Below are 13,841 nucleotides of genomic sequence, written 5' to 3'. Positions count from 1 at the left end.
GAAATGTTGACCCAGACTAGGTTTAATTGACAGTTTCAGTGTGGTACCACATTACTACGTGAGCCAAACCAGAAAAAGGCCAGGATCTGGCCATCAAGTATGAGAAATATGCGAAAGTATGAGCCTGATGAGTGCAAATCCGAGACCTAACCCAGACCTAACATGCGTTATCCTCTAAAATATTGATCGAGACCAGGATTAGTCGACTGTTTCAGTGTGGTACCACATTACTACGTGATCCAAACCAGAAAAAGCCCAGGATCTGGCCATCAAGTATGAGAAATATGCGAATGTATGAGCCTGATGAGAGCAAATCCCAGACCTAATCTAGACCTAACATGCGTTATCCTCTAAAATATTCACCGAGGCCAGCATTAGTCGACTGTTTCAGTGTGGTACCACATTACTACGTGATCCAAACCAGAAAAAGCCCAGGATCTGGCCATCAAGTATGAGAAATATGCGAAAGTATGAGCCTGATGAGTGCAAATCCCAGACCTAATCTAGACCTAACATGCGTTATCCTCTAAAATATTGACCGAGACCAGGTTTAATCGACCGTTTCAGTGTGGTACCACATTACTACGTGATCCAAGCCAAAAAAAGCCCAGAATCTGGCCAACAAGTATGAGAAATATGCGAATGTATGAGCCTGATGAGACCAAATCCCAGCCCTAACCTAGACCTAACATGCATTATCCTCTAAAATATTGATCGTGACCAGGTTTTGTCGACTGTTTCAGTGTGGTACCACATTACTACGTGATCGAAACCAAAAAAGGCCCAGAATCTGGCCATCAAGTATCAGAAATATGCGAAAGTATGAGCCTGATGAGTGCAAATCCCAGACCTAATCTAGACCTAACATGCGTTATCCTCTAAAATATTGATCGAAACCAGGTTTAATGGTCTGTTTCAGTGTGGTACCACATTACTGCGTGATCCAAACTAAAAAAAGCCCAGAATCTGGCCATCAAGTATGAGAAACATGCGAAAGTATGAGCCTGATGAAAGCAAATCCCAGACCTAACCTAGACCTAACATGAGTTAACCTTTGAAATGTTGACCCAGACTAGGTTTAATTGACAGTTTCAGTGTGGTACCACATTACTACGTGATCCAATCCAGAAAGGCGCAGGATATGGCCAACAAGTACGAGAAATATGCGAAAGTATGAGCCTGATGAGAGCAAATCCCAGACCTAACCTAGACCTAACATGCGTTATCCTCTAAAATATTGACCGAGACCAGGTTTAGTCAACTGTTTCAGTGTGGTACCACATTACTACGTGAGCCAAACCAGAAAAAGGCCAGGATCTGGCCATCAAGTATGAGAAATATGCGAAAGTATGAGCCTGATGAGTGCAAATCCGAGACCTAACCCAGACCTAACATGCGTTATCCTCTAAAATATTGATCGAGACCAGGATTCGTCGACTGTTTCAGTGTGGTACCACATTACTACGTGATCCAAACCAGAAAAAGCCCAGGATCTGGCCATCAAGTATGAGAAATATGCGAATGTATGAGCCTGATGAGAGCAAATCCCAGACCTAACCCAGACCTAACATGCGTTATCCTCTAAAATATTGACCGAGACCAGGATTAGTCGACTGTTTCAGTGTGGTACCACATTACTACCTGATCCAAGCCAAAAAAAGCCCAGGATCTGGCCAACAAGTATGAGAAATATGCGAAATCATGAGCCTGATGAGGGGCAAATCCTAGACCTAACCGAGACCATAACATGCGTTATCCTCAAAAAATTGATCGGAACCAGGTTTAATGGACTGTTTCAGTGTGGTACCGCATTACTACGTGGTCTAAACCATAAAAGGCCAAGAATCTGGCCATCAAGTATCAGAAATATGCGAAAGTATGAGCCTGATGAGTGCAAATCCCAGACCTAACCTAGACCTAACATACGTTATCCTCTAAAATACTGACCGAGACCAGGATTAGTCGACTGTTTCAGTATGGTACCACATTACTACGTGATCCAAACCAGAAAAAGCCCAGGATCTGGCCATCAAGTATGAGAAATATGCGAATGTATGTGTCTGATGAGAGCAAATCCCAGACCTAACCTAGACCTAACATGAGTTAACCTTTGAAATGTTGACCCAGACTAGGTTTAATTGACAGTTTCAGTGTGGTACCACATTGCTACGTGATCCAATCCAGAAAGGCGCAGGATATGGCCAACAAGTACGAGAAATATGCGAAAGTATGAGCCTGATGAGAGCAAATCCCAGACCTAACCTAGACCTAACATGCGTTATCCTCTAAAATATTGACCGAGACCAGGTTTAGTCAACTGTTTCAGTGTGGTACCGCATTACTACGTGAGCCAAACCAGAAAAAGGCCAGGATCTGGCCATCAAGTATGAGAAATATGCGAAAGTATGAGCCTGATGAGTGCAAATCCGAGACCTAACCCAGACCTAACATGCGTTATCCTCTAAAATATTGATCGAGACCAGGATTAGTCGACTGTTTCAGTGTGGTACCACATTACTACGTGATCCAAACCAGAAAAAGCCCAGGATCTGGCCATCAAGTATGAGAAATATGCGAATGTATGAGCCTGATGAGAGCAACTCCCAGACCTAACCCAGACCTAACATGCGTTATCCTCTAAAATATTGATCGAAACCAGGTTTAATGGACAGTTTCAGTGTGGTACCACATTACTACGTGATCCAAGCCAAAAAAAAAGCCCAGAATCTGGCCAACAAGTGTGAGAAATAAGCGAAAGTATGAGCCAGATGAATGCAAATCCCAGACCTAACCTAGACCTAACATGCGTTATCCTCTAAAATATTGACCGAGGCCAGCATTAGTCGACAGTTTCAGTGTGGTACCACATTACTACGTGATCCAAACCAGAAAAAGCCCAGGATCTGGCTATCAAGTATGAGAAATATGCGAAAGTATGTGCCGGATGAGTGCAAATCCCAGACCTAACCTAGACCTAACATGCGTTATCCTCTAAAATATTGACCGAGACCAGGATTAGTCGACTGTTTCAGTGTGGTACCACATTACTACCTGATCCAAGCCAAAAAAAGCCCAGGATCTGGCCAACAAGTATGAGAAATATGCGAAATCATGAGCCTGATGAGGGGCAAATCCTAGACCTAACCGAGACCATAACATGCGTTATCCTCAAAAAATTGATCGGAACCAGGTTTAATGGAATGTTTCAGTGTGGTACCGCATTACTACGTGATCTAAACCATAAAAGGCCAAGAATCTGGCCATCAAGTATCAGAAATATGCGAAAGTATGAGCCTGATGAGTGCAAATCCCAGACCTAACCTAGACCTAACATGCGTTATCCTCTAAAATATTGACCGAGACCAGGATTAGTCGACTGTTTCAGTATGGTACCACATTACTACGTGATCCAAACCAGAAAAAGCCCAGGATCTGGCCATCAAGTATGAGAAATATGCGAATGTATGAGCCTGATGAGAGCAAATCCCAGACCTAACCTAGACCTAACATGCGTTATCCTCTAAAATATTGACCGAGACCAGGATTAGTCGACTGTTTCAGTATGGTACCACATTACTACGTGAGCCAAACCAGAAAAAGGCCAGAATCTGGCCAACAAGTATGAGAAATATGCGACAGTATAAGCCAGATGAATGCAAATCCCAGACCTAACCTAGACCTAACATGCGTTATCCTCTAAAATATTGCCCGAGGCCAGCATTAGTCGACAGTTTCAGTGTGGTACCACATTACTACGTGATCCAAACCAGAAAAAGCCCAGGATCTGGCCATCAAGTATGAGAAATATGCGAATGTATGAGCCTGATGAGAGCAAATCCCAGACCTAACCCAGACCTAACATGCGTTATCCTCTAAAATATTGATCGAGACCAGGTTTAATCGACTGTTTCAGTGTGGTCCCACATTACTACGTGATCCAAGCCAAAAAAAGCCCAGAATCTGGCCAACAAGTATGAGAAATATGCGAAAGTATGAGCCTGATGAGAGCAAATCCCAGACCTAACATAGACCTGACATGCGTTATCCTCTAAAATATTGATCGAAACCAGGTTTAATCGACTGTTTCAGTGTGCTACCACATTACTATGTGATCCAAACCAGAAAAAACCCAGGATCTGGCCAACAGGGATGTGAAGAATGCGAAAGTATGAGCCTGATGAGAGCAAATCCCAGACCTAACATAGACCTGACATGCGTTATCCTCTAAAATATTGACCGTGACCAGGATTAGTCGACTGTTTCAGTGTGGTACCACATTACTACGTGATCCAAACCAGAAAAAGCCCAGGATCTTGCCATCAAGTATGAGAAATATGCGAATGTTTGAGCCTGATGGGAGCAAATCCCAGAACTAACATAGACCTAACATGCGTTATCCTCTAAAATATTGATCGAAACCAGGTTTAATGGACAGTTTCAGTGTGGTACCATTTTACTACGTGTTCCAAGCCAAAAAAAGCCCAGAATCTGGCCAACAAGTATGAGAAATATGCGAAAGTATGAGCCTGATGAGTGCAAATCCGAGACCTAACCTAGACCTAACATGCGTTATCCTCTAAAATATTGACCGAGACCAGGATTAGTCGACTGTTTCAGTGTGGTACCACATTACTACCTGATCCAAACCAGAAAAAGCCCAGGATCTGGCCAACAAGTATGAGATATATGCGAATGTATGAGTCTGATGAGGGCAAATCCCAGGCCTAACCTAGACCTAACATGCGTTATCCTCTAAAATTTTGATCGAAACCAGGTTTAATGGACTGTTTCAGTGTGGTACCGCATTACTACGTGATCGAAACCAGAAAAAGACCAGAATCTGGCCATCAAGTATCAGAAATATGCGAAAGTATGAGCCTGATGGGAGCAAATCCCAGCCCTAACCTAGACCTGACATGCGTTATCGTCTAAAATATTGATCGTGACCAGGTTTAGTCGACTGTTTCAGTGTGGTACCACATTACTATGTGATCCAAACCAGAAAAAACCCAGGATCTGGCCAACAAGGATGTGAAGAATGCGAAAGTATGAGACTGGAGAGGGGAAATAACAGACCGAACCCAGACCTAACATGCGTTATCCTCTAAAATATTGATCGAGACCAGGTTTAATCGATTGTTTCAGTGTGGTCCCACATTACTACGTGAACCAAACCAGTAAAAGCCCAGGATCTGGCCAACAAGTATGAGAGATATGCGAAAGTATGAGCCTGATGAGAGCAAATCCCAGACCTAACATAGACCTTACATGCGTTATCCTCTAAAATATTGATCGAGACCAGGTTTAATCGACTGTTTCAGTGTGGTCCCGCATTACTACGTGATCCAAACCAGAAAAAGCCCAGGATCTGGCCATCAAGTATGAGAAATATGCGAAAGTATGTGCCTGATGAGTGCAAATCCCAGACCTAACCTAGACCTAACTTGCGTTATCCTCTAAAATATTGACCGAGACCAGGATTAGTCGACTGTTTCAGTATGGTACCACATTACTACGTGATCCAATCCAGAAAAAGCCCAGGATCTGGCCATCAAGTATGAGAAATATGCGAATGTATGAGCCTGATGAGAGCAAATCCCAGACCTAACCCAGACCTAACATGCGTTATCCTCTAAAATATTGATCGAAACCAGGTTTAATGGACAGTTTCAGTGTGGTACCACATTACTACGTGATCCAAGCCAAAAAAAGCCCAGAATCTGGCCAACAAGTATGAGAAATATGCGAAAGTATGAGCCAGATGAATGCAAATCCCAGACCTAACCTAGACCTAACATGCGTTATCCTCTAAAATATTGACCGAGACCAGCATTAGTCGACAGTTTCAGTGTGGTACCACATTACTACGTGATCCAAACCAGAAAAAGCCCAGGATATGGCCATCAAGTATGAGAAATATGCGAATGTATGAGCCTGATGAGAGCAAATCCCAGACCTAACCCAGACCTAACATGCGTTATCCTCTAAAATATTGATCGTGACCAGGTTTAGTCGACTGTTTCAGTGTGGTACCACATTACTACGTGATCCAAACCAGAAAAAACCCAGGATCTGGCCAACAAGGATGTGAAGAATGCGAAAGTATGAGACTGAAGAGGGCAAATCCCAGACCTAACCCAGACCTAACATGCGTTGCCCTCTAAAATATTGATCGAGACCAGGTTTAATCGACTGTTTCAGTGTGGTCCCACATTACTACGTGATCCAAGCCAAAAAAAGCCCAGAATCTGGCCAACAAGTATGAGAAATATGCGAAAGTATGAGCCTGATGAGAGCAAATGTCAGACCTAACATAGACCTGACATGCGTTATCCTTTAAAATATTGATCAAGACCAGGTTTAATCGACTGTTTCAGTGTGGTCCCACATTACTACGTGATCCAAGCCAAAAAAAGCCCAGAATCTGGCCAACAAGTCTGAGAAATATGCGAAAGTATGAGCCTGGTGAGTGCAAATCCCAGACCTAAGCTAGACCTAACATGCGTTATCCTCTAAAATATTGGCCGAGACCAGGATTAGTCGACTGTTTCAGTGTGGTACCACATTACTACGTGATCCAAACCAGAAAAAGCCCAGGATCTGGCCATCAAGTATGAGAAGTGCGCGATTGTATGAGCCTGATGAGACCAAATCCCAGCCCTAACCTAGACCTAACATGCGTTATCCTCTAAAATATTGATCGTGACCAGGTTTAGTCGACCGTTTCAGTGTGGTACCACATTACTGCGTGATCCAAACCAGAAAAAACCCAGGATCTGGCCAACAAGGATGTGAAGAATGCGAAAGTATGAGACTGAAGAGGGCAAATCCCAGACCTAACCCAGACCTAACATGCGTTATCCTCTAAAATATTGATCGAGACCAGGTTTAATCGTTTGTTTCAGTGTGGTCCCACATTACTACGTGAACCAAACCAGTAAAAGCCCAGGATCTGGCCAACAAGTATGAGAGATATGCGAAAGTATGAGCCTGATGAGAGCAAATCCCAGACCTAACATAGACCTGACATGCGTTATCCTCTAAAATATTGATCGAGACCAGGATTAGTCGACTGTTTCAGTATGGTACCACATTACTACGCGATCCAATCCAGAAAAAGCCCAGGATCTGGCCATCAAGTATGAGAAATATGCGAATGTATGAGCCTGATGAGAGCAAATCCCAGAGCAAATCCGTTAAAATATTGATCGAAATCGGGATCAACTGACTGCATCAGTGTGGTACCGCATTACTACGTGATACATACCAGAAGAAGCCCTGGAACTGGCCAACAAGGTTGCGAAAAATGCGGAAGTACGAACCAGATGATTGCAAATTCAAGACCTCAACGTGACCCAACCGGTGTTATACTTTAAAACATTGATCGCGGGCAGGTTTAATTGGGTGTTTCAGTGTGGTACCACACTACTACGTGATCCAAACCTGAAAAAGTCCAGGATCTGGCCAACAAGTGTGCGAAGAATGCGAAAGTATAAGCCAGATGCGGGCAAATCCCAGACTTAAACGAGACCAAACCGGAGTTATCCATTAAAATACTGATCGAGACCACGTTTAATTGACTGTTCCAGTATGATACCACATTACTACGAGATCCAGACAAGAAAAAGCCCAGGATCTGGCCAACAAGTGTGCGAGGATAGCGGAAGTATGAACCAGATGATTGCAAATTCCAGACCTAAACGAGACCCAACCGGAGTTATCCCTTAAAATATTGATCGGGGCCACGTTTAACTGACTGTTTCAGTGTGGGTACCTCATTACTGCGTGGTCCAAACCAGAAAAAGCCAAGGATCAGGCCAACAGGTATGCGAAGAATGCGAAAGTATGAGACAGAGGAGGGCAAATCCCAGACCTAAACGAGACCCAACCGGAGTTATCCCACAAAATATTGATCGAATCCAGGTTTAGTTGACTGTATCAGTGTGGCACCACATTACTACGTGATCCAAACCAGAAAAAGCCCAGGATCTGGCCAACAAGTATGCGAAGAATGCGAAAGTATGAGCCAGATGATTGCAAATACCAGGCCTAACACAAGCCGAACCGGTGTGATCCTCTAAAATATTGATCGAATCCAGGATTAGTTGACTTTTTCATTCTGGCACCACATTACTACCTGATCCAAACCAGAAAAAAACTCCGAATCTGGCCCACAAGTGTGCGAAAAATGCGAAAGTATGAGCCAGGTGAGGGCAAAACCCAGACCTAACACAGACCTAGCAGTTGTTATCCTCTGAAATACTGATCGACTCCAGGTTCAACTGACTGTCTCATTCTGGTACCACGTTACTGCGTGATCCAAACCAAAAAAAGCCCAGGATCAAGCCAACAGGTATGCGAAGAATGCGGAAGTATGAACCAGATGATTGCAAACTCCAGACCTCAACGTGACCCAACCGGTGTTATACTTTAAAATATTGATCGAGGCCACGTTTAACTGACAGTTTCAGTGTGGTACCACATTACTACGAGATCCAAACCAGAAATGTCCAGGATCTGGCCATCATGTGTGCGAAGAATGCGAAAGTATGAGCCAGATGATTGCAAATACCAGGCCTAACACAAGCCGAACCGGTGTGATCCTCTAAAATATTGATCGAATCCAGGATTAGTTGACTTTTTCATTCTGGTACCACATTACTGCCTGATCCAAACCAGAAAAAAACTCCGAATCTGGCCCACAAGTGTGCGAAAAATGCGAAAGTATGAGCCAGGTGAGGGCAAAACCCAGACCTAACACAGACCTAGCAGTTGTTATCCTCTGAAATACTGATCGACTCCAGGTTCAACTGACTGTCTCATTCTGGTACCACATTACTGCGTGATCCAAACCAAAAAAAGCCCAGGATCAAGCCAACAGGTATGCGAAGAATGCGGAAGTATGAACCAGATGATTGCAAACTCCAGACCTCAACGTGACCCAACCGGTGTTATACTTTAAAATATTGATCGAGGCCACGTTTAACTGACAGTTTCAGTGTGGTACCACATTACTACGAGATCCAAACCATAAATGTCCAGGATCTGGCCATCATGTGTGCGAAGAATGCGAAAGTATGAGCCAGATGATTGCAAATACCAGGCCTAACACAAGCCGAACCGGTGTGATCCTCTAAAATATTGATCGAATCCAGGATTAGTTGACTTTTTCATTCTGGTACCACATTACTGCCTGATCCAAACCAGAAAAAAACTCCGAATCTGGCCCACAAGTGTGCGAAAAATGCGAAAGTATGAGCCAGGTGAGGGCAAAACCCAGACCTAACACAGACCTAGCAGTTGTTATCCTCTAAAATACTGATCGACTCCAGGTTCTCTGACAGTCTCATTCTGGTACCACATTACTGCGTGATCCAAACCAAAAAATGCCCAGGATCTGGCCAACAAGTATGCGAAGAATGCGAAAGTATGAGCCAGATGATTCCAAGTACCAGACCTAACACAAACATAAATGGCGTTACCCCTTAAAATATGGATCGAATCCAGGTTTAATTAACTGATTCATTCTGGTACCACATTACTGCGTGTTCTAACCCAGAAAAAGCCCAGGATCAGGCCAACAGGTGTACGAAGAATGCGAAAGTATGAGCCAGATTATTGCAAATACCAGAACTAACACAAACCTAAACGGTGTTGTCCTCTAAAATATTGATCGCATCCAGTCAATTCAACTTCGTTTCGATCGATATTTTAAAGGATAAAACCGTTTAGGTTTGCGTTAGGTCTGGAATTTGAAGTCATCTGGCTCATACTTTCGCATTTCTCGCATGATTGTTGGCCAGATCCTGGGCTTTTTCTGGTTGGGATTGTGTAGTAATGTGGTACCACACTAAACAGGCAATTAAACCTGACCTGGATCAATATTTTAAAGTATAACACCGGTTAGTTCACGTTTATGTCTGGGATTTGCCCTCATCTTGCTCATACTTTCGCATTTTTCGCATTCTTGTTGGCCAGATCCTGGGCTTTTTCTAGTTTGGATCACGTAGTAATGTGGCACCAGAATGAAACTGTCAATTAAACCTGGATTCGATCCATATTTTAGAGGATCACACCGATTAGGTTTGTGTTAGGCCTGGTATTTGCAATCATCTGGCTCATACTTTCGCACTTTTCGCATACTTGTTAGCCAAATGCTGGGCTTTTTCTGGTTTGCATCACGTAGTAATGTGGTACCAGAATGAAACTGTCAATTAAACCTGGATGCGATCAATATTTTAGACGATCACACCGGTTAGGTTTGTGTTAGGTCTGGTATTTGCAATCATCTGGCTCATACTTTCGCTCTTTTCGCATACTTGTTGGCCAAATCCTGGGCTTTTTCTGGTTTGGGTCACGTAGTAATGTGGTACCAGAATGAAACTGTCAATTAAACCTGGATGCGATCAATGTTTTAGACGATCACACCGGTTAGGTTTGTGTTAGGTCTGGTATTTGCAATCATCCGGCTCATACTTTCGCATTCATCGCACACTTGTTGGCCAGATCCTGCGCTTTTTCTAGTTTGTATCACGTAGTAATGTGGTACCAGAATGAAACTGTCATTTAAACCTGGATTCGATCAATATTTTAGAGGATCACACCGATTAGGTTTATGTTAGGCCTGGTATTTGCAATCATCTGGCTCATACTTTCGCACTCTTCGCATACTCGTTGGCCAGATCCTGTGTTTTTCTCTGGTTGGGATCACGTAGTAATGTGGTACCACACTGAAACAGTCAATTAAACCTGGATTCGATCAATATTTTAGAGGATCACACCGTTTAGGTTGGTGTTAGGTCTGGTATTTGCAATCATCTGCCACATACTTTCGCATTTTTCGCATACATGTTGACCAGATCCTGGGCCTTTTCTGGTTTGGATCACGTAGTAATGCGATACCAGAATGAAACAGTCAATTAAACCTGGATTCGATCAATATTTTTACGGATAACTCCGGTTGGGTCTCGCCTAGGTCTGGTATTTGCAATCAACTGGCTCATACTTTCGCATTTTTGGCATACTTCTTGGCCAGATCCTGGGTTTTTCTGGTTTGTATCACGTAGTAATATGGTATCAGAATGAAACAGTCAACTAAACCTGGATTCGATCAATATTTGAGAGGATAACACCGTTTAGGTTTGTGTTAGGCCTGGTGTTTGCAATCATCTGGCCCATACTTTCACATTTTTCGCATACTTCTTGGCCTGATCCTGGGCTTTTTCTGGTTTGTGTCACGTAGTAATGTGGTACCAGAATGAAACTGTCAATTAAACCTGGATTCGATGAATATTTTAGACGGTCACACCGGTTAGGTTTGTGTTATGCCTGGTATTTGCAATCATCTGGCTCATACTTTCGCACTTTTCGCATACTTGTTAGCCAAATCCTGGGCTTTTTCTGGTTTGGATCACGTAGTAATGTGGTACCAGAATGTAACTGTCAATTAAACCTGGATGCGATCAATATTTTAGACGATCACACCGGTTAGGTTTGTGTTAGGCCTGGTGTTTGCAATCATCTGGCTCATACTTTCGCATTTTTCGCATACTTGTCGGCCAGAACCTGGGCTTTTTCTGGTTTGGATCACGCAGTAATGTGGTACCAGAATAAAACAGTCAATTAAACCTGGATTCGATGAATATTTTAAAGTATTACACCGGTTAGTTTTGTGTTACGCCTGGTATTTGCAATCATCTGGCTCATACTTTCGCACTTTTCGAAAACTTGTTGGCCAGATCCTGGCCTTTTCCTGGTTTGAATCTCGTAGTAATGTGGTAGCATACTGAAACAGTCAATTAAACGTGGCCCCGATCAATATTTTAAGGGATAACTCCGGTTGGGTCTCGTTTAGGTCTGGGATATTCCCTCATCTGGCTTATACTTTCGCATTCTTCGCACACTTGTTGGCCAGATCGTGGGCTTTTTCTGATTTGGATCACGTAGTAGTGTTGTACCAGACTGAAACAGCCAATTCAACTTGGTTTCGATCAATTTATAAGAGGACAACACCGTTTAAGTTTGTGTTAGGTCTGGTATTTGCAATCATCTGGCTCATACTTTCGCATTCATCGCACACTTGTTGGCCAGATCCTGGTCTTTTCCTGGTTTGAATCTCGTAGTAATGTGGTAGCATACTGAAACAGTCAATTAAACGTGGCCCCGATCAATATTTTAAGGGATAACTCCGGTTGGGTCTCGTTTAGGTCTGGCATTTGCGCTCATCTGGCTTGTACTTTCGCACTCTTCGCATACTTGTTGGCCAGACCCTGTGTTTTTTTCTGGTTGGGATCACGTAGTAATATGGTACCGGTATGGAGCAGTCAACTAAACCTGGATTCAATCAATATTTTAGAGGATCACACCGGTTAGGCTAGTGTTAGGCCTGGTATTTGCAATCATCTGGCTCATACTTTCGCATTTTTCGCATACTTGTTGGCCAGATCCTGGGATTTTTCTGGTTTGTATCACGTAGTAATGTGGTACCAGAATGAAACTGTCAATTATACCTGGATTCGATCAATATTTTAGAGGATCACACCGATTAGGTTTGCGTTAGGCCTGGTATTAGCAATCATCTGGCTCATACTTTCGCACTCTTCGCCTACTTGTTGGCCAGATCCTATGTTTTTTTCTGGTTGGGATCACGTAGTAATGTGGTACCAGACCGAAACAGTCAATTCAAATTGGCTTCGATCAATATTTAAGAGGATAACACCGTTTAGGTTTGCAATCATCTGGATCATACTTTCGCATTCTTCCCATACTTGTTGGCCGGATCCTGTCTTTCTTTCTGGTTTGGGTCACGCAGTAATGCGGTAACAGGCTGAAACAGTCAATTAATCCTGGATTCGATCAATATTTTAGAGGATCACACCGTTTAGGTTGGTGTTAGGTCTGGTATTTGCAATCATCTGCCTCATACTTTCGCATTTTTCGCATACTTGTCGGCCAGAACCTGGGCTTTTTCTGGTTTGGATCACGCAGTCATGTGGTACAAGAATAAAACAGTCAATTAAACCTGGATTCGATGAATATTTTAAAGTATTACACCGGTTAGTTTTGTGTTAGGCCTGGTATTTGCAATCATCTGGCTCATACTTTCGCACTTTTCGCATACTTGTTGGCCAGGTCCTGGACTTTTTCTAGTTTGGATCACGTAGTAGTGTGGTACCAGAATGGAACAGTCAACTAAAACGGGATTCGATCAATACTTTAGAAGATCACACCGGTTAGGTTTGTGTTAGGCCTGGTGTTTGCACTCATCTGGCTCATACTTTCACATTTTTCGCATACTTCTTGGCCTGATCCTGGGCTTTTTCTGGTTTGTGTCACGTAGTAATGTGGTACCAGAATGAAACTGTCAATTAAACCTGGATTCGATCAATATTTTAGACGATCACACCGGTTAGGTTTGTGTTGTGCCTGGTAATTGCAAACATCTGGCTCATACTTTCACACTCTTCGCCTACTTGTTGGCCAGATCCTATGTTTTTTTCTGGTTGGGATCACGTAGTAATGTGGTACCAGACCGAAACAGTCAATTCAACTTGGCTTCGATCAATATTTAAGAGGATAACACCGTTTAGGTTTGCAATCATCTGGATCATACTTTCGCATTCTTCCCATACTTGTTGGCCGGATCCTGTCTTTCTTTCTGGTTTGGGTCACGCAGTAATGCGGTAACAGGCTGAAACAGTCAATTAATCCTGGATTCGATCAATATTTTAGAGGATCACACCGTTTAGGTTGGTGTTAGGTCTGGTATTTGCAATCATCTGCCTCATACTTTCGCATTTTTCGCATACTTGTCGGCCAGAACCTGGGCTTTTTCTGGTTTG

This window comes from Colletes latitarsis, chromosome 4, assembly GCF_051014445.1.
Source record: "Colletes latitarsis isolate SP2378_abdomen chromosome 4, iyColLati1, whole genome shotgun sequence".
Lineage (NCBI taxonomy): Eukaryota > Metazoa > Arthropoda > Insecta > Hymenoptera > Colletidae > Colletes > Colletes latitarsis.
This window is presented reverse-complemented; position numbering follows the sequence as displayed.